We start from the raw sequence: 21,043 nt of genomic DNA, 5'->3' as shown, positions 1-21,043 counted from the left end.
TGGGACAGGTTTAGTGTCAGGGTTAGGATCAGGGTGAGGGTTAGGTTCAGGGTTATGGTAAGGTCAGCTTTATGTTTAGGTTCTGTTTTATGAGTAGGTTCAGGATCAGGGTTAGCTTTAGGGTTACTAATCTGTTCAGGATCACGGATTGGGTCAGAGTAGGGTTTACAGTCAGGGTTAGGGTCAGTGTTAAGTTCAAGGCCAGGGTCAGGTTTAAGGTTAAGTTCTGACGTAGATAAAGGTCAGAGTTAGGGTTATGATCAGGTTCAGGGAGAGGGTCAGGATAATTGTTAAAGTGGGTTTCGGTTAGGGTTAGAGGTAGGTTGAGGGTTAGGATTAGACCGGGTTAGGGTCAGTGTCAGGGATAATGTTAGGGGTTAGTTTTAGGGTTTGGTTCAGCATTAGGTTTTGGGTCAGGGCCCGTGTAAGTGTCAGGGTCAGGGTTACGTTTAGGGTTAGAGTTAGGGTCAGGCTCACATTCTGTGTCAGGGTTAGTGTTAGGGTGAGGGTTAGGTCAGCGTCAGGGTTAGGATTAGGGTCAGGGTCTGGGTCATGGTTAGGTATTAGTCATATTTTTGATAATGTCAGAGTTTTGTTTAGGTTCAGGGTCCACATCAGGGTCCTTGCCAGGCTTAGGTTTTGTTTAGGGTTCAGGTAAGGATCACAGTCAGGGTCAGGGTCAGAGTCAGGGTCAGGGCTTGGGTTTGGGTTTGGGGCAGGCTCACAGTCAGTGTCAGCATCAGGGTTAGTGGTACTGTTAGGGCTAGCCCTGCTCCTGAGTCATGGACCCATCCATTCAGGGTCTCAGGATAATCCCTGGGCAGAAGGGTGTAGACCCTCCAACTGATCCCACTTAAGCAGCCTTAAACTGGGGTGTGAACATGACTTACCCACCAGACATCTAACCCCTCATCAGCCTCATCCTGCTTGGGGCATCTCCACCCATGATGGCATGGCCAGGTCCTCTTTACACACAGACACACAGACACCCAGAGGCACACACACACACACACACACACACACACACACACACACACAGGGAGGAGACCTAGGGCTACACCCATAGATCAGAAGGTGTGGGACTCTCTGACTCTGAGCCCACTGGTGTCCCCTTTTGATTTTATTAGCCAAAGGGCTTGCGGCGTTGTGGAAACCTGATATGACCTGCCAGGGAGGGGACGTGTCTGGCGGGTGAGCTCACTTCTCCCTGCATCCTCTGGGCTTCAGTACAATAGAATAACATGTCGCTTCCTTTAGGATGTGCCTAGAAATGAGCTGCACAGGGGGTTTTCTCTGTTATGGGGTGCCGTGATACGTGGATTCCATTGCGTTGGGTTCTGTCCTCAGGGAAGTGAGCTCACCACTGCCTGGGGGCTCCTTACCGAACTTCCTGCTGCACCAGAGCTCCCTGAGCCGCCGGTCCCCAAGCTGCTCAAGGCTCACACTCCACTCAATGCAGTGCCCATCCAGTGACCCCCATACAGCCTCCTCCCAGACCCTGGGAGGCCTGGGTGCAGCTGTTTTCCCCGCTGGAGGGAACAGAGCTGGGTTTAGACCAGCTTAGAGTTAGGGTTAGGGCTAAGAAAGACGTAGGGTCAGGGTTAGGATTAGACGTCTTTGTGGTCAGGGTTAGCGTAAGGCTTAGGGTAGGGGTCAGGGTTAGGGTTAGGTTCATGGTTAGTTTTAGGGTCAGGATCACAGTAGGGTCAGGGTTAGCGTTACGGTCAGAGTCAGGGTCAGGTTCAGTGTTAGGATGACGGTTAGGTTTAGGTCCAGGCAGGGTCATGGTCAGATTTAGCATCAGGTTCAAGTTTTGGTTTGGGGGCAAGGTTCATGTCAGGGTCAGGGTTAGGTTTGGGACAGGCTTCGTGTCAGGGTTAGGGTCAGGGTCAGGATTAGGTTCATGGTTATGGTAAGGTCAGCTTTATGTTTAGGTTCTGTTTCATGAGTAGGTTCAGGATCAGGGTTAGCTTTACGGTTACGATTCTGTTCAGGATCACGGATTGGGTCAGAGTTAGGTTTACAGTCAGGGTTAGGGTCAGTATTAAAGTCAAGGACAGGGTCAGGTTTAAGGTTAAGTTCTGACATAGGAAAGTTCAGAGTTAGGGTTATGATCAGGGTCACGGAGAGGGTCAGGATTATTGTTAAAGTGGGGTTAGGGTTAGGGTTAGAGGTAGGTTGAGGGTTAGGGTTAGACCCGTGTAGGGTCAGTGTCAGGGATAATGTTAGGGGTTATTTTTAGGGTTAGGTTCAGCGTTAGGTTTTCGGTCAGGGCCCGTGTTAGTGTCAGGGTCAGGGTTACGTTTAGGGTTAGAGACAGGTTCAGGTTCACATTCAGTGTCAGGGTTAGTGTTAGGGTGAGGGTCAGGGTCGCTGTTAGGGTCAGGGTTAGGTTTCTGGTCTTTGCCTGGGTTAGGGTCAGGGTGAAGTCTAGGGCCAGTGTCAGGTTACGGTCAGGATCAGGTATTGGTTTAAAGTCCACATTCGAGTCAGGGACAGGGTTATGTAGTGGTCATAGTTAGGGTCATGGTTAGGTTTAGGGTCAGGGCCAGGGTCAGGTTTAGGGTCCGGGTCTGGTATAGGCAAAGTTCAGGGTTAGGGTTATGATCATAGTTCAGGTATAGGTTCAGGGTTATTGTTAAAGTGTAGGGTTAGTTCTACGTTTAGCGTTAGGTTGACGGTTAGGGTTAGAACTTTTTAGGGTCAGGGTCCGTGGTAGGGTTAGGTGTTAGTGTTAGGGTTAGGTTCAGAAATAGGATTCGGGGGAGGGCCTATGTTAGTGTCAGGGTTAGGGTTACATTTAGGGTCAGAGTTAGGTTCATTCTACAGTCAGGGTCACGTTTAGTGTTCAGTTGATTGTCGGGGTCACTGTAAGGGTCAGATTTAGGTTATCGTCATGGTTTGGGTCAGGTTCAGGGTGAAGTTTAGTACCAGAGTCCTGTTTAGGGTCAGGTTCAGGTATTGGTTAAAAGTCCACATTCGGGTCAGGGACAGGACTATGTAGTGGTCAGAATTAGTGTCAAGGTTAGCATTAGGTTCAGAGTCAGGGTCAGGTAAAGGTCAGGGCCAGGGTCAGGTTGAGGGTCAGGCTTTGGTATAGGGTAATGTTCCGTTCAGTGTCACAGTTAGGTTTTGGCAGTAGGGTTTGGGATTGGGGTTTGGGTTAGAGTTATAAGTAGGGTTATGTTTAGGGTTAGGGTTAGACAGCTTAAGGTCAGGGTTAGGGTTTGGTTTAGGTTAGGGGTTAGTGTTATGGTCAGGGTCAGCATGAGGGGTAGGTTCAGCGTTCTTATTAGGGTCATGGTTAGAGTTACCATTAGGTTTAGGGTTAGGTCAAGCACACAGTCACGGTTAGGGTTAGGGTTAGGGTCCGGGTTAGGTCAGCATCAGGGTTAGGATTAGGGTCAGGGTCAGGGTCCTGGTTAGGTTTGAGTCATGGTTACGGTAATGTCAGAGTTAGGTTTAGGTTCAGGGTCCACATCAGGGTCAGTGTCAGGCTTAGGTTTAGGTTTAGGGTTCGGGTCAGGATCACAGTCAGGGTCAGGTTCAGCGTCAGGGTCAGGGCTTGGGTTAGGTTTTGGGGCAGTTTCACACTCAGTGTCAGGGTCATTGTCAGGGTTAGTGGTTACTGTTAGGGTTAGCCCCGCTCCTGGGTCATGGACCTATCCGTTCAGGGTCTCAGGATAAACCCTGGGCAGAAGGGTGTAGACCCTACACCCGATCCCACTTAACCGGCCTTAAACTGGAGTGTGAACATGACTTGCCCACCAGATATCTAAACCCTCATCAGCCAGATCCTGCTTGGGTCATCTCCACCCACGATGTCATAGCCAGGACCTCTTTACACACAGACACACAGACACACAGAGGCACACCCCCCCACACACGCACACACACAGACGGGGAGGAGACCTAAGCCTACAGGAGTGGATCAGAAGGTGTGGAAATCTCTGATCTGAGCCCCCTGGTGTCACCTTTTGATTTTATTAGCCAAATGGCCTGAGGCATTGGGGAAACCTGATATGACCTGCCAGAGAGGGGACGTGTCTGACGGGCCAGCTCTCTTCTCCCTGCATCCTCTCGGCTTCAGTACAGCAGAAGAACATGTCGCTTCCTTTAGGATGTGCCTAGATAGAGCTGGAGAGGGCGTTTCTCTGTAATGGGATGCCTGGATACGTGAGTTCCAATTCCGTTGGGCCCTTCGTCAAGGAAGTGAGGTCACCACTGCCTGGGGGCTTCTTACCGAACTTCCTGCTCCACCAGAGCTCCCTGAGCCGCTGGTCCCCAAGCTGCTCAATGCTCACACTCCACTCAATGCAGTGCCCATCCAGTGACCCCCATACAGCCTCCCCCCAGCCCATGGGAGGCCTGGGTGCAGCTGTTTTCCCCGCTGGAGGGAACAGAGCTGGGTTTAGACCAGGTTAGTGTTAGGGGTAGGGTTAAGAATGACTTAGGGTCAGGGTTAGGGTTAGACGACTTTGGGGTCAGGGTTAGCGTAAGGCTTAGGGTAGGGGTCAGGGTTAGGATTAGGTTCATGGTTCGGTTAGGGTCTGGCTCACAGTAGGTTCAGGGTTAGCGTTACGGTCAGAGTCAGGGTCAGGGTCAGTGTTAGGCTCACGGTTAGGTTTAGGGTCAGGTTCAGGGTCATGGTCAGTTTTAGAGTCAGGTTCAAGTTTTGGTTTGGGGGCAAGGTCATGTCAGGTCAGGGTTAGGTTTGGGACAGGTTTAGTGTCAGATTTAGGGTCAGGGTCAGGGTTAGGTTCATGTTTATGGTAAGATCAGCTTTATGTTTAGGTTTTGTTTTATGAGTAGGTTCAGGATCAGGGTTAGCTTTAGGGTTACTAATCTGTTTAGGATTACAGATTGGGTCAGAGTTAGGGTTATGATCAGGTTCAGGAAGAGGGTCAGGATAATATTTAAATTGGGGTTAGAGTTAGGCTTAGAGGTAGGTTGAGAGTTAGGGTTAGACCGGTTTAGGGTCAGTGTCAGGGATAATATTAGGGTTTATATTAGGATTAGGTTCAGCCTTAGGTTTCGGGTCAGGGCCCATGTGAGTGTCAGGGTCAGGGTTACGTTTAGGGGTAGAGTTAGGGTCAGACTCCCATTCAGTGTCAGGTTTAGTGTTAGGGTCAGGGTCAGGGTCACTGTTTGGGTCAGAGTTAAGTTTATGGTCTTTGCCTGGGTCGGGGTCAGGGTGAAGTCTAGGGCCAGTGTCAGGTTTACGGTAGGATCAGGGATTGGTTTAAAGTCCACATTCAGGTCAGGGACAGGGTTATGTTGTGCTTATTGTAAGGGTCATGGTTAGGTTTAGGGTTAGGGCGAGCGTAATTTAGGGTCAGAGTCTGGTATAGGCAAAGTTCCAGGTGAGGGTTATGATCATATTCAGGAATAGGGTCATGGTTATTGTTTAAGTTTAGGGTTATTGTTAGGGTTAACGTTTGGTTGACGTTTAGGGTTAGAACTTCTTAGGGTCAGTGTCCGTGGTAGGTTCAGTGGTTAGTGTTAGGGTTAGGATCAGCGATAGGATTCGGGGAGGGCCCGTGTCAGCATGAGGGTCAGGGTTACATTTATGGTTGGAGTTAAGGTCAGGCTCACTGTCAGGGTCAGGTTTAGTTTTCAGGTCAGGGTCGGGGTCACTGTTAGGGTCAAGGTTAGGTTTATGGTCATGGTCTGGGTCAGGGTCAGGATGAAGTTTAGCACCTGTGTCAGGTTGACGGTCAGGTTCAGGTTGGTTTAAAGTCCACATTCGGGTCAGGGACAGGGTTATGTAGTGGTCAGTGTTAGTGTCATGGTTTGGATTAGGTCAGGGTCACGGTCAGATGAAGGTCAGGGCCAGGGTCAGGTTGAGGTTCAGGCTTTGGTATAGGGTCAATGTTCGGTTCAGTGTCACAGTTAGGTTTTGGCGGTAGGGTTTGGGATTGGGGTTTGGGTTAGAGTTAGAAGTAGGGTTATGTTTAGGGTTAGGGATAGACAGCGTAAGGTCAGGGTTAGGGTTTGGTTTAGGTTAGAGTTTAGTGTTAGGGTCAGGGTCAGCATGAGGGGTAGGTTCAGGGTCCTTATTAGGGTCATGGTTAGAGTTAACATTAGGTTTAGGGTAAGGGTCAAGCTCAAAGTCACGGTCAGGGTTAGGTTTAGGGTCAGGGTTAGGTCAGCGCCAGGGTTAGGATTAGGGTCAGGGTCAGGGTCCTGGTTAGGTTTGAGTCATGGTTACGGTAATGTCAGAGTTAGGATTAGGTTCAGGGTCCACATCAGGGTCAGTGTCAGGCTTAGGTTTAGGTTTAGGGTTCAGGTCAGGATCACAGTCAGGGTCAGGGTTAGAGTCAGGGTCAGGTCTTGGTTTAGGTTTTAGGGCAGGCTCACAGTCATTGTCAGGGTCAGGGTTAGTGGTTTCTGTTAGGGTTAGCCCTGCTCCGGGGTCATGGAACTATCCCTTCTGGGTCTCAGGATAAACCCTGGGCAGAAAGGTGGAGACCCTACACCCGATCCCTCTTAACCAGCCTTAAACTGGGGTGTGAACATGACTTGCCCACCAGATATCTAAACCCTCATCAGCCTGATCCTGCTTGGGTCATCTCCACCCTCGATGGAATAGCCAGGTCCTCTTTACACACAGACACAGAAACCCAGTGGCACACACACAGACACACAGACACACACACACACACACACACACAGAGACGGGGAGGAGATCTAGGGCTACACTGGTCGATAAGAAGTTGTGGGACTCTCTGATCTGAGCCCCATGGTGTCCCCTTTTGATTTTATTATCCAATGGGCCTGAGGCGTTGGGGAAACCTGATATGACCTGCCCGGAAGGGGACGTGTCTGGCGGGCGAGCTCTCTTCTCCCTGCATCCTCTCAGCCTCAGTACAGTGGAAGAATATGTCACTTCCTTTAGGATGTGCCTAGAAATGAGCCTGGCATGGGGGGTTTCTCTGTAAAGGGGTGACTGGATACGTGGGTTCCAATTACCTTGGGCTCTGTCGTCAGGGAAGTGAGGTCACCACTGCCTGGGGACCCCTTACCGAGCTTCCTGCTCCACCAGAGCTCCCTGAGCCGCCGGTCCCCAAGCTGCTCAAGGCTCACACTCCACTCAACGCAGTGCCCATCCAATGACCCCCATACAGCCTCCCCCCAGCCCCTGGGAGGCCTGGGTGCAGCTGTTGTCCCGGCTGAAGGAACAGAGCTGGGTTTAGACTAGGTTAGTGTTAGGGTTAGGGTTAAGAAAGACTTAGGGTCAGAGTTAGGGTTAGACGTCGTTGAGGTCAGGGTTAGCATAAGGCTTAGGGTAGTGGTCAGGGTTAGGGTTAGGTTCATAGTTAGGTTTAGGGTCAGGCTCACAGTTGGGTCACGGTTAGCATTACGGTTACGGTTAGCGTCATGGTTATGGTAAGGTCAGCTTTATGTTTAGGTTCTGTTTTATGAGTAGGTTCAGGATCAGGGTGAGATTTAGGGTGATGATTCTGTCCAGGATCACGGATTGGGTCAGAGTTAGGTTTACAGTCAGGGTTAGGCTCAGTGTTAAGGTCAAGGCTAGGGTCAGGTTTAAGGTTAAGGTCTGACATAGGCAAAGTTCAGAGTTAGGGTTATGATCAGGGTCAGGGAGAGGGTCAGGATTTTTGTTAAAGTGGGGTTAGGTTGGGTTAGAGCTAGGTTGAGGGTTAGGGTTAGACCGGGTTAGGGTCAGTGTCAGGGATAATGTTAGGGGTTAGTTTTAGGGTTAGGTTCAGCGTTAGGTTTCGGGTCAGGTCCCGTGTTAGTATCAGGGTCAGGGTTACGTTTAGGGTTAGAGTTATGGTCAGGCTCCCATTCAGTGTCAGGGTTAGTGTTAGGGTAGGGTCAGGGTCACTGTTAGAGTCAGGGTTAGGTTTATGGTCTTTGCCTGGGTCAGGTTCAGGGTGAAGTCCAGGGCCACTGTCAGGTTTACGGTCAGGATCAGGTATTGGTTTAAAGTCCACATTCGGGTCAGGGACAGGATTATTTAGTGGTCATTTTTAGGGTCATGTTTAGGTAGGGTCAGGGCCAGTGTCAGATTTAAGGTCAGGGTCTGCTATTGGCAACGTTCCGGGTGTGGGCAATGATCATAATCAGGCTAGTGTCTGGGTTATTGTTAAAGTTTACGGTTAGGTTTAAGGTTAGAGTTAGGTTTAGGGTTAGGGTAGGACCTCGTAGGGTAGGGTCCGTGGTAGGGTTAGGGGTTAGTGTTAGGGTTAGGTTCAGCGATAGGATTCAGCGGAGGGCGCGTGTTAGTGTCAGGGTCAGGGTTACGTTTAGGGGTAGAGATAGGGTCAGGCTCACATTCAGTGTCACGGTTAGTGTTAGGGTCAGGGTTAGGGTCACTGTTAGGGTCAGGATTAGGTTTATGGTCATGGCCTGGGTCAGGGTTAGGGTGAAGTTTAGGGCAGTGTCAGGTTTAGGGTCAGGATCAGGTATTGGTTCAAAGTCCACATTTGGGTCAGGGACAAGGTTATGTAGTGGTCAGTGTTAGTGTCATTGTTAGGTTTAGGGTCAGGGCCATGGTCAGGTTTAGGTTCAGGTTCACAGTTAGGTTTAGGGGAAAAGTTTGGCATGGGGTTCGGGTTAGAGTTAGAAGTAGTGTTATCGTGAGGGTTCGGGTTAGACAGTTTAAGGTCAGGGTTAGGGTTTGGTTTAGGGTAGGGGTTAGTGTTAGGGTCAGGGTCAACGTTCGGTTTGGGTACAGGGTCCATATTAGGGTCAGGGTTAGGGTTACCTTTAGGGTTACGTTTAGGGTCAGGCACACAGTCGCGGTCAGGGTTAGGGTTAGGGTCAGGGTTAGGACAGCGTCAGGATTAGGATTACGGTCAGGTCAGGGTCACGGTTAGGGATGAGTCATAGTTAGGTTATCTCAGACTTAGGTTTAGGTTCAGGGTCTGGATCAGGGTCAGCTGTATCTTAGGTTTAGTTTTAGGGTTCAGTTCGGGATCACGGTCAGGGTTAGGGTCAGGGTCAGGGTCAGGGTCAGGGCTCGGGTTAGGGCTTGGGGCAGGCTCACAGTGTCAGGGTCAGGGTCAGGGTCAGTGGTTACTGTTAGGGTTCGCCCCGCTCCTGGTTCATTGTCCCCTCCCTTTAGGTTCTCAAGATAAACCCTGGGCAGAAGGCTGTAGACCCCACACCCGATCCCACTTAGCCAGCATTACACTGGGATGGAAACATGACATGCCCACCAGGCATCTAACCCCTCATCAGCCTGCTCCTGCTCGGGACATCTCCACCCACGATGGCATGGCCAGGTCCTCTTTACACACAGAGACACAGACACCCAGAGGCGCACACACACACACACACACACACACACACACGGGGAGGATACTTAGAGCTATACTGCTCGATCAAAAGGTGTGGGACTTTCTGACTCTGAGCCCCCTGGTGTCACCTTTTGATTTTATTTGCCAAAGGGCCTGAGGCATTGGGGAAGCCTGATATGACCTGCCAGTGAGGGGACGTGTATGGCGGGTGAGCTCTCTTCTCCCTGCATCCTCAGGGCTTCAGTACAGCAGAAGAACATGTCGCTTCCTTTAGGATGTGCCTAGAAATGATCTGGGCAGGTGGGTTTTCTCTGTAATGGGGTGCATGGATACGTGGATTCTAATTCCGTTGGGCTCTGTCATCAGGGAAGTGAGGTCACCATTGAATGGGGGCTCCTTACCAAACTTTCTGCTCCCACCAGAGCACCCTGAGCGCGCCCATCCCCAAGCTGCTCAAGGCTCACACACCACCCCATGCCCTGTTCATCCAGTGATCCCCACACAGCCAATCCCAGCCCCTGGGAGTCCTGGATGCAACTGTTGTCCCGGCTTCTGGGAACAGAGATGGGTTCATACCGAGTTAGGGTTCGGGTTCGGGTTAGGGTTAGGGTTAGTGTTAGCGAGAGACTTAGGGTCAGGGTTAGGGTGAGACATCGTTGGGGTCAGGGTTAGCATTAGGGTTAGGGTAGGGGTCAGGGTTAGGTTTAGGTTCATGGTTAAGTTTAGGGTCAGGCTCACAATAGGTTCAGGGTTACCGTTATGGTCAGAGTCAGCGTCAGGGTCAGTGTTAGGGTGACGGTTAGGTTAAGGGTCAGGTTCAGGGTCATGGTCAGATTTAGCATCAGGTTCAAGTTTTTGTTTGGGTCAAGGTTCATGTCAGGGTCAGGGTTAGGTTTGGGACAGGTTTAGTGTCAGGGTTAGGGTCAGGGTCAGGATTAGGTTTATGGTTATGGTAAGGTCAGCTTTATGTTTAGGTTCTGTTTTATGAGTAGGTTCAGGATCAGGGTTAGCTTTAGGGTTACGATTCTGTTCAGGCTCACGTATTGGGTCAGAGTTAGGTTTACAGTCAGGTTTAGGGTCAGTATTAAGGTCAAGGCCAGGGTCAGGTTTAAGGTTAAGTTCTGACATAGGCAAAGTTCAGAGTTAGGGTTATGATTAGGGTCATGGAGAGGGTCAGGATTATTGTTCAAGTGGGGTTAGAGTTAGGATTAGAAGTAGTTTGAGGGTTAGGGTTAGACCGGGTTAGGGTCAGAGTCAGGGATAATGTTAGGGGTTAGTTTTAGGGTTAGGTTCAGCGTTAGGTTTCGGGTCAGGGCCCGTGTCAGTGTCAGGTTCAGGGTTACGTTTAGGGTTCGAGTTAGGTTCAGGCTCACATTCAGTATCAGGATTATTGTTAGAGTCAGGGTCACTGTTATGGTCAGGGTTAGGTTTATGGTTTGCCTTTGTCAGGGTCAGGGTGAAGTCCTGGGCCAGTGTCAGGTTTACGGTCAGGATCAGGTATTGGTTTAAAGTCCACATTTGGGTCAGGGACAGGGTTATGTAGTGGTCATTGTTAGGGTCATGGTTAGGTTTAGGGTCAGGGCCAGGGTCAGGTTTAGGATCAGTGTCTCTAATAGCAAATTTTGGGGTTAGGTTTAGGGTCAGTGTCTGGTATAGGCAAAGTTCAGGATTAGGGTCATGATCATAGTCAGGTATAGGGTCAGGGTTATTGTTAAAGTTCAGCGTTAGTGTTAGGGTTAGCGTTAGGTTGATGGTTAGGGTTAGAACTTGTTAGGGTCAGGGTCCGTGGTAGGTTAGGGGTTAGTGTAGGGTTAGTTTTAGCAATAGGATTCGGGGTAGGACCCGCGTTAGTGTCAGGGTCAGTGTTACATTTAGGGTTAGAGTAGGGTAGGCTAACAGTCAGGCTCAGGTTTAGCGTTCAGGTCAGGGTCGGGATCACTATTAGGCTCAGGGTTAGGTTTATGGTCATGGCCTGGGTCAGGGTCAGGGTGAAGTTTAGCGCCAGTGTCAGGTTTAGGGTCAGGATCAGATATTGGTTCAAAGTCCACATTTGGGTCAGGGACAAGGTTATGTAGTGGTCAGTGTTAATGTCATGGTTAGGTTTAGGGTCAGGGCCGGGGTCAGGTTTAGGGTCAGGGCCTGGTAGAGGCAAAGTTCAGGGTTAGGGTTATGATCATAGTCAGGTATAGGGTAAGGGTTATTGTTAAAGTTTAGGGTTAGTGTTATGGTTAGAGTTAGGTTGAGGGTTTGGGTTAGACATGGTTAGGGTCAGGGTCCGCGGTAAGGTTAGAGTATAGTGTTAGGGTTAGGTTCAGCGATAGGATCGGCGGAGTACCCGTGGTAGTGTCAGGGTTAGGGTTACGTTTAGGGGTAGTGTTAGGGTCAGGCTCACATTCAGTCTCAGGGTTAGTTTTAGGTTTGGGTCAGGGTCACGTTTAGGGTCAGGGTTAGGTTGATGGTCATGGCCTGGGTCAGGGTCAGGGTGAAGTTTAGGGCCAGTGTCAGGTTTAGCGTCAGGATCAGGTATTGGTTTAAAGTCCACATTCGGGTCAGGGACAGGGTTATGTAGTGGTCAGTGTTTAGGTCATGGTTAGGATTAGGGTCAGGGTCAGGGTCAAGTGAAGGTCAGGGCCAGGGTCAGATTTAGGTTCAGGCTTTGCTTTATGTTCAGTTCAGGTTCACAGTTAGGTTTAGGGGAAAAGTTTGGGATGGGGTTCGGGTTAGAGTTAGAAGTAGTGTTATCGTGAGGGTTAGGATTAGACAGCATAAGGTCAGGGTGAGGTTTTGGTTTAGGGTAGGGGTTAGTGTTAGTGTCAGGGTCAACGTTCAGTTTGGGTACACGGTCCATATTAGGGTCAGGGTTAGGGTTACCTTTAGGGTTATGTTTAGGGTCAGGCACACAGTCGCGGTCAGGGTTAGGGTTAGGGTCAGGGTTAGGTCAGCGTCAGGATTAGGATTAGGGTCAGGTCAGGGTCACGGTTAGGGATGAGTCATAGTTAGGTTATCTCAGACTTGGGTTTAGGTTCAGGGTCCGGATCAGTGTCAGCGTCAGGCTTAGGTTTATGTTTAGGGTTCAGGTCGGGATCACGGTGATGGTTTGGGTCAGGGTCAGGGTCAGGGCTCGGGTTAGAGTTTGGGGCAGGCTCACAGTGTCAGGGTCATGGTCAGGGTCAGTGGTTACTGTTAGGGTTAGCCCCGCTCCTGGGTCATGGACTCATGACTTGCCCACCAGGCATCTAACCCCTCATCAGCCTGATCCTCCTTGGGGCATCTCCACCCATGATGGCATGGACAGGTCCTCATTACATACAGACACAGAAACCTAGTGGCACACATACACACACACACACACACACACACACACACACACACAGAGGCAGGGAGGAGACCTAGGGCTACACCAGTCGAATAGAAGGTGTGGGAGTCTCTGACTCTAAGCCCCCTGGTGTCACCTTTTGATTTTATTAGCCAAATTGCCTGAGGTGTTGGGGAATCCTGATATGACCTGCCAGGGAGGGGACGTGTCTGGCGGGCTAGCTCTCTTCTCCCTGCATCCTCTGGGCTTCAGTGCAGCAGAAGAACATGTCGCTTCCTTTAGGATGTGCCTAGAAATGAGCTGGGAAGGGGAGGTTTCTCTGTAATGGGGTGCCTGGATACGTGGGTTCCAATTCCCTTGGGCTCTGTTGTCAGGGAAGTGAGGTCACCACTGCCTGGGGGCTCCTTACCAAACTTCCTGCTCCACCAGAGCTCCATGAGCCACTGTTCCACAAGCTGCTCAAGGCTCACACTCCACTCAATGCAGTGCCAATCCAATGACCCCCATATACCCTCCACCCAGCCCCTGGGAGGCCTGGGTGCAGCTGTTGTCCCCGCTGAAGGGAACAGAGCTGGGTTTAGACTAGGTTAGTGTTAGGGTTAGGGTTAAGAAAGACTTAGGGTCAAAGTTAGGGTTAGACGTCGTTGATGTCAGGGTTAGTGTAAAGCTTAGCGTAAGGGTCAGGGTTAGGGTTAGGTTCATGGTTAGGTTTAGGGTCAGGCTCACAGTAGGGTCACGGTTAGCGTTACGGTCACAGTCAGGGACAGGGTCAGTGTTAGGATGACGGTTAGGTTTAGGGTCAGGTTCAGGATCATGGTCAGATTTAGGGTCAGGTTCAAGTTTTGGTGTGGGTGCAAGGTTCATGTCAGGGTCAGGGTTAGGTTTGGGACAGGTTTAGTGTCAGGGTTAGGGTCAGGGTCAGGGTTAGGTTCATGGTTATGGTAAGGTCAGCTTTATGTTTAGGTTCTGTTTTATGAGTAGGTTCAGGATCGGGGTTAGCTTTAGGGTTACTATTCTGTTCAGAATCACGTATTGGGTCAGAGTTAGGTTTACAGTCAGGGATAGGGTCAGTGTTAAGGTCAAGGCCAGGGTCAGGTTTAAGGTTAAGTTCTGACATAGGCAAAGTTCAGAGTTAGGGTTATGATCAGGGTCAGGGAGAGGGTCAGGATTATTGTTAAAGTGGGGTTAGGGTTAGGGTTAGAGGTAGGTTGAGGGTTAGGGTTAGACCGGGTTAGGGTCAGAGTCAGGGATAATGTTAGGGGTTAGTTTTAGGGTTAGGTTCAGCGTTAGGTTTCAGGGTATGGCCCGTGTTAGTGTCAGGGTCAGGGTTAAGTTTAGGGTTACAGCAAGGGTCAGGCTCACAGTCAGGGTCTGGTTTAGTGTTCAGGTCTGTGTCGGGGTCACTGTTAGGGTCAGGGTTAGGTTGATTGTCATGGTCTGGGTCAGGTTCAGGGTTAAGTTTAGGCCCAGTGTCAGGTTTAGCTTCAGGATCAGGTATTAGGTTAAAGTCCACATTCAGGTCAGGGACAGGGTTATGTAGTGGTCAGTGTTAGTGTCATGTTTAGGATTAGGGTCATGGTCAGGGTCAGTTGAAGGTCAGGGCCAGGGTCAGGTTTAGGTTCAGGCTTTGCTTTATGTTCAGTTCATGGTCACAGTTAGGTTTAGGGGAAATGTTTGGGATGGGGTTAGGGTTAGATTTAGAAGTAGTGGTATGGTGAGGGTTAGGCTTAGACAGTGTAAGGTCAGCATTCGGGTTTGGTTTAGGGTAGGGATTATTGTTAGGGTCAGGGTCAACGTTCGGTTTGGGTTCAGGGTCCGTATTAGGGTCAGGGTTAGGGTTACCTTTAGGTTTAGGTTTAGGGTCAGGCACACAGTCACGGACAGGGTTGGTTTAGGGTCAGGGTTAGTTCAAGGTCAGGGGTAGGTTTAGGGTCAGGGTCAGGGTCACGGTTAGGGATGAGTCATAGCTAGGTTATCTCAGAGTTAGTTTTAGGTCCAGGATCCGGATCGGTTTAAGTGTCAGGCTCAGTATCAGATTAAGGGTTCAGGTCGGGATCACGGTCAGGGTTAGGGTGAGGGTGAGGATCAGGGTTCGGGTTAGGGTTTGGGGCAGGCTCTTTTCAGTGTCAGGGTCACTGTTAGTGGTTACTGTTAGGTTTAGCCCTGCTCCTGGGTCATGGACTCAAGACTTACTTTAAAGACCACATTCGGGTCAGCGAAGGGTTATATAGTGGTCATTGTTAGGGTCATGGTTAGTTTTAGGGTCAGGGCCAGGGTCAGGTTTAGAGTCAGGGTCTGGTATAGGCAAAGTTCAGGGTTAGGGTTATGATCATAGTCAGGTATAGGGTCAGTGTTATTGTTAAAGTTTAGGGTTAGTGTTAGGGTTAGCGTTTGGTTGATGGTTAAGGTTAGAACTTGTTAGGATCAGGGTCCGTGGTAGGGTTATGGGTTAGTGTTAGGATTAGCTTCAGCAATAGGATTCGGGGGAGGGTCCGTGTTAGTGTCAGGGTCAGGGCTACATTTAGGGTTAGAGTTAGGGTCAGGCTCACAGTCAGGGTCAGGTTTAGTGTTCAGGTCAGGGTCTGGGTCACTGTTAGGGTCAGGGTAGTTTTATGGTCATGGTCTGGGTCTGATTCAGGGTGAAGTTTTGCGCCAGTGTCAGGTTTACCGTCAGGTTCAGGTATTGGTTTAAAGTCCACATTCGGGTCAGGGACAGGGTTATGTAGTGGTCAGTGTTTAGGTCATGGTTAGGATTAGGGTCAGGGTCAGGGTCAAGTGAAGGTCAGGGCCAGGGTCAGATTTAGGTTCAGGCTTTGCTTTATGTTCAGTTCAGGTTCACAGTTAGGTTTAGGGGAAAAGTTTGGGATGGGGTTCGGGTTAGAGTTAGAAGTAGTGTTATCGTGAGGGTTAGGATTAGACAGCATAAGGTCAGGGTGAGGTTTTGGTTTAGGGTAGGGGTTAGTGTTAGTGTCAGGGTCAACGTTCAGTTTGGGTACACGGTCCATATTAGGGTCAGGGTTAGGGTTACCTTTAGGGTTATGTTTAGGGTCAGGCACACAGTCGCGGTCAGGGTTAGGGTTAGGGTCAGGGTTAGGTCAGCGTCAGGATTAGGATTAGGGTCAGGTCAGGGTCACGGTTAGGGATGAGTCATAGTTAGGTTATCTCAGACTTGGGTTTAGGTTCAGGGTCCGGATCAGTGTCAGCGTCAGGCTTAGGTTTATGTTTAGGGTTCAGGTCGGGATCACGGTGATGGTTTGGGTCAGGGTCAGGGTCAGGGCTCGGGTTAGAGTTTGGGGCAGGCTCACAGTGTCAGGGTCATGGTCAGGGTCAGTGGTTACTGTTAGGGTTAGCCCCGCTCCTGGGTCATGGACTCATGACTTGCCCACCAGGCATCTAACCCCTCATCAGCCTGATCCTCCTTGGGGCATCTCCACCCATGATGGCATGGACAGGTCCTCATTACATACAGACACAGAAACCTAGTGGCACACATACACACACACACACACACACACACACACACACACACAGAGGCAGGGAGGAGACCTAGGGCTACACCAGTCGAATAGAAGGTGTGGGAGTCTCTGACTCTAAGCCCCCTGGTGTCACCTTTTGATTTTATTAGCCAAATTGCCTGAGGTGTTGGGGAATCCTGATATGACCTGCCAGGGAGGGGACGTGTCTGGCGGGCTAGCTCTCTTCTCCCTGCATCCTCTGGGCTTCAGTGCAGCAGAAGAACATGTCGCTTCCTTTAGGATGTGCCTAGAAATGAGCTGGGAAGGGGAGGTTTCTCTGTAATGGGGTGCCTGGATACGTGGGTTCCAATTCCCTTGGGCTCTGTTGTCAGGGAAGTGAGGTCACCACTGCCTGGGGGCTCCTTACCAAACTTCCTGCTCCACCAGAGCTCCATGAGCCACTGTTCCACAAGCTGCTCAAGGCTCACACTCCACTCAATGCAGTGCCAATCCAATGACCCCCCATATACCCTCCACCCAGCCCCTGGGAGGCCTGGGTGCAGCTGTTGTCCCCGCTGAAGGGAACAGAGCTGGGTTTAGACTAGGTTAGTGTTAGGGTTAGGGTTAAGAAAGACTTAGGGTCAAAGTTAGGGTTAGACGTCGTTGATGTCAGGGTTAGTGTAAAGCTTAGCGTAAGGGTCAGGGTTAGGGTTAGGTTCATGGTTAGGTTTAGGGTCAGGCTCACAGTAGGGTCACGGTTAGCGTTACGGTCACAGTCAGGGACAGGGTCAGTGTTAGGATGACGGTTAGGTTTAGGGTCAGGTTCAGGATCATGGTCAGATTTAGGGTCAGGTTCAAGTTTTGGTGTGGGTGCAAGGTTCATGTCAGGGTCAGGGTTAGGTTTGGGACAGGTTTAGTGTCAGGGTTAGGGTCAGGGTCAGGGTTAGGTTCATGGTTATGGTAAGGTCAGCTTTATGTTTAGGTTCTGTTTTATGAGTAGGTTCAGGATCGGGGTTAGCTTTAGGGTTACTATTCTGTTCAGAATCACGTATTGGGTCAGAGTTAGGTTTACAGTCAGGGATAGGGTCAGTGTTAAGGTCAAGGCCAGGGTCAGGTTTAAGGTTAAGTTCTGACATAGGCAAAGTTCAGAGTTAGGGTTATGATCAGGGTCAGGGAGAGGGTCAGGATTATTGTTAAAGTGGGGTTAGGGTTAGGGTTAGAGGTAGGTTGAGGGTTAGGGTTAGACCGGGTTAGGGTCAGAGTCAGGGATAATGTTAGGGGTTAGTTTTAGGGTTAGGTTCAGCGTTAGGTTTCAGGGTATGGCCCGTGTTAGTGTCAGGGTCAGGGTTAAGTTTAGGGTTACAGCAAGGGTCAGGCTCACAGTCAGGGTCTGGTTTAGTGTTCAGGTCTGTGTCGGGGTCACTGTTAGGGTCAGGGTTAGGTTGATTGTCATGGTCTGGGTCAGGTTCAGGGTTAAGTTTAGGCCCAGTGTCAGGTTTAGCTTCAGGATCAGGTATTGGGTTAAAGTCCACATTCAGGTCAGGGACAGGGTTATGTAGTGGTCAGTGTTAGTGTCATGTTTAGGATTAGGGTCATGGTCAGGGTCAGTTGAAGGTCAGGGCCAGGGTCAGGTTTAGGTTCAGGCTTTGCTTTATGTTCAGTTCATGGTCACAGTTAGGTTTAGGGGAAATGTTTGGGATGGGGTTAGGGTTAGATTTAGAAGTAGTGGTATGGTGAGGGTTAGGCTTAGACAGTGTAAGGTCAGCATTCGGGTTTGGTTTAGGGTAGGGATTATTGTTAGGGTCAGGGTCAACGTTCGGTTTGGGTTCAGGGTCCGTATTAGGGTCAGGGTTAGGGTTACCTTTAGGTTTAGGTTTAGGGTCAGGCACACGGTCATGGTCAGGGTTAGGGTTAGGGTCAGGGTTAGGTCAGCGTCAGGATTAGGATTAGGTTCAGATCAGGGTCACGTTTATGGATGAGTCATAGTTAGGTTAACTAAGACTTAGGTTTAGGTTCAGGGTCCGGATCAGGGTCAGCGTCAGGCTTAGGTTTAGGTTTAGGGTTCAGGTCGGGATCTTGGTCAGGGTTAGGGTCAGGAACAGGGCTCGGGTTAGGGTTTGGGGCAGGCTCACAGTGTCAGTGTCAGGGTCAGGGTCTGTGGTTAATTAGGGTTCACCCCGCTCCTGGTTCATTGTCCCCTCCTTTTATGTTCTCAGGATAATCCCTGGGCAGAAGGCTGTAGTCCCGACACCCGATCCCACTTAGCCAGCATTACACTGGGATGTAAACATGACCTGCCCACCAGGCATCTAACCCCTCTTCAGCCTGCTCCTGCTCGGGACATTTCCACCCACAATGGCATGGCCAGGTCCTCTTTACACACACACACACACACACACACACACACACATACGGGGAGGAGACTTAGAGCTATACTGCTCAATCAAAAGGTGTGGGACTCTCTGACTCTGAGCCCCCTGGTGTCACCCTTTGGTTTTATTTGCCAAAGGGCCTGAGGCGTTGGGGAAGCCTGATATGACCTGCCAGTGAGGGGACGTGTATGGCGGGTGAGCTCTCTTCTCCCTGCATCCTCAGGGCTTCAGTACAGCAGAAGAACATGTCGCTTCCTTTAGGATGTGCCTAGAAATGATCTGGGCAGGTGGGTTTTCTCTGTAATGGCGTGCCTGGATACGTGGATTTTAATTCCATTGGGCTCTGTCATCAGGGAAGTGAGGTCACCATTGAATGGGGGCTCCTTACCAAACTTTCTGCTCCCACCAGAGCACCCTGAGTGCGCCCATCCCCAAGCTGCTCAAGGCTCACCCACCACCCCATGCCCTGTTCATCCAGTGATCCCCACACAGCCAATCCCAGCCCCTGGGAGTCCTGGATGCAACTGTTGTCCCGGCTTCTGGGAACAGAGATGGGTTCATACCGAGTTAGGGTTCGGGTTCGGGTTAGGGTTAGGGTTAGTGTTAGCGAGAGACTTAGGGTCAGGGTTAGGGTGAGACATCGTTGGGGTCAGGGTTAGCATTAGGCCTAGGGTAGGGGTCAGTTTTAGGGTAGGTTCATGGTTAGGTTTAGGGTCAGGCCCACAGTAGGGTCAGGGTTACCGTTACAGTCATAGTCAGGGTCAGGGTTAGTGTTAGGGTGACGGTTAGGTTAAGGGTCAGGTTCAGGGTCATGGTCAGATTTAGGGTCAGGTTCAAGTTTTTGTTTGGGGGCAAGGTTCATGTCAGGGTCAGGATTAGGTTTGGGACAGGTTTAGTGTCAGGGTTAGGGTCAGGGTCAGGATTAGGTTTATGGTTATGGTAAGGTCAGCTTTATGTTTAGGTTCTGTTTTATGAGTTGGTTCAGGATCAGGGTTAGCTTTAGGGTTACGATTCTGTTCAGGCTCACGGATTGGGTCAGAGTTAGGTTTACAGTCAGGGATAGGTTCAGTGTTAAGGTCAAGGCCAGGGTCAGGTTTAAGGTTAAGGTCTGACATAGGCAAAGTTCAGAGTTAGGGTTATGATTAGGGTCAGGGAGAGGGTCAGGATTATTGTTCAAGTGGGGTTAGAGTTAGGATTAGAAGTAGTTTGAGGGTTAGGGTTAGACCGTGTTACTGTCAGAGTCAGGGATAATGTTAGGGGTTAGTTTTAGGGTTAGGTTCAGCCTTAGGTTTTGGGTCAGGGCCCGTGTTAGTGTCAGGGTCAGGGTTACGTTTAGGGTTAGAGTTAGGTTCAGGCTCACATTCAGTGTCAGGATTATTCTTATGGTCAGGGTCAGGGTCACTGTTATGGTCAGGGTTAGGTTTATGGTTTGCCTTTGTCAGGGTCAGGGTGAAGTCTAGGGCCAGTGTCCGGTTTATGGTCAGGATCAGGTATTGGTTTAAAGTCCACATTCGGGTCAGGGACAGGGTTATGTTGTGGTCATTGTTAGGGTCATGGTTAGGTTTTGGGTCAGGGCCAGGGTCAGGTTTAGGATCAGGGTCTCTAATAGCAAAGTTCACTATTAGGCTCAGGGTTAGGTTTATGGTCATGGCCTGGGTCAGGGTCAGGGTGAAGTTTAGCGCCAGTGTCAGGTTTATGGTCAGGATCAGGTATTGGTTCTGAAGGACCCCAGGTCAGAACTATAGTATAGCCTATAAGTTTTAACATTCTTTTTATAACCAGCTTATGCTAACTGAGAAACTGTAGCTAGCTGACGATAAATAAGAGAGTCAGCAAGCAGCATAACAGGATAACGAATGGCGAAAATCTGTGTTTAACCCGGCTGTTTCTAGCTTCTGTATAATAATGTTTCTAATGCTTTGCTAAGAAATGAAAAATTGCTTAAACCCTCAACTCTAAGGAGCAAGAGGCTGGCTGAGGACAAAGCAAAAGATGGCGCCTTGCACCCCCCCCTTCACCAGCTCCCCTCCATATGTGTAGCATTATAAATAGTTAACTTGCAGAAATCACAGTCCTGCAGGGTAGGAGTCTCCCTTGGTTTGCAAATGTCCTTGAGATTACAACAAAGAAGTTACCTTACGTTTGATAGCAGGAATGTAACATTTCACCAGGAGACTCCCAATTGTCTTTATGTTAGTGCCTCATTAGAGGGAAAATGGCCTTGGCTTGATAGTAACCAGGCCTTCAATATCCTGATAGTGCTTTCATTCGCATGCGTGGGCTAACTACCGGCCAGTTCTGCTTCTGTAAGATTGCTTTGTCTGCTTTTGCACGTGGGTCCCCAGATCCACTCCACTGATGCCAAGTATGCCTGTTCAGACTATCAATCAGTCAGCTCAGCCCCTCCCGAAACTTGTTTGTCCATAAAAATCCTGAACTACCCCAGCCTGGTGTGCTCAGCTAGCAGGAGCTGCTGACCACCCACAGGCGCCTGTGCTACAATAAAGAACCTCTTGCTGTTTGAAACCAGTGGCAGTGTTGAATTTTTGGGTAAGGGGATCCGCGGGTCTTTCAGTTCAAAGTCCACATTTGGGTCAGGGACAAGGTTATGTAGTGGTCAGTGTTAGTGTCATG

Source organism: Mustela lutreola, chromosome 13 (genome assembly GCF_030435805.1).
Source record: "Mustela lutreola isolate mMusLut2 chromosome 13, mMusLut2.pri, whole genome shotgun sequence".
Classification (NCBI taxonomy): Eukaryota; Metazoa; Chordata; class Mammalia; order Carnivora; family Mustelidae; genus Mustela; species Mustela lutreola.
The sequence above is the reverse complement of the archived record's forward strand: the minus strand, read 5'-3'. Positions refer to the sequence as shown.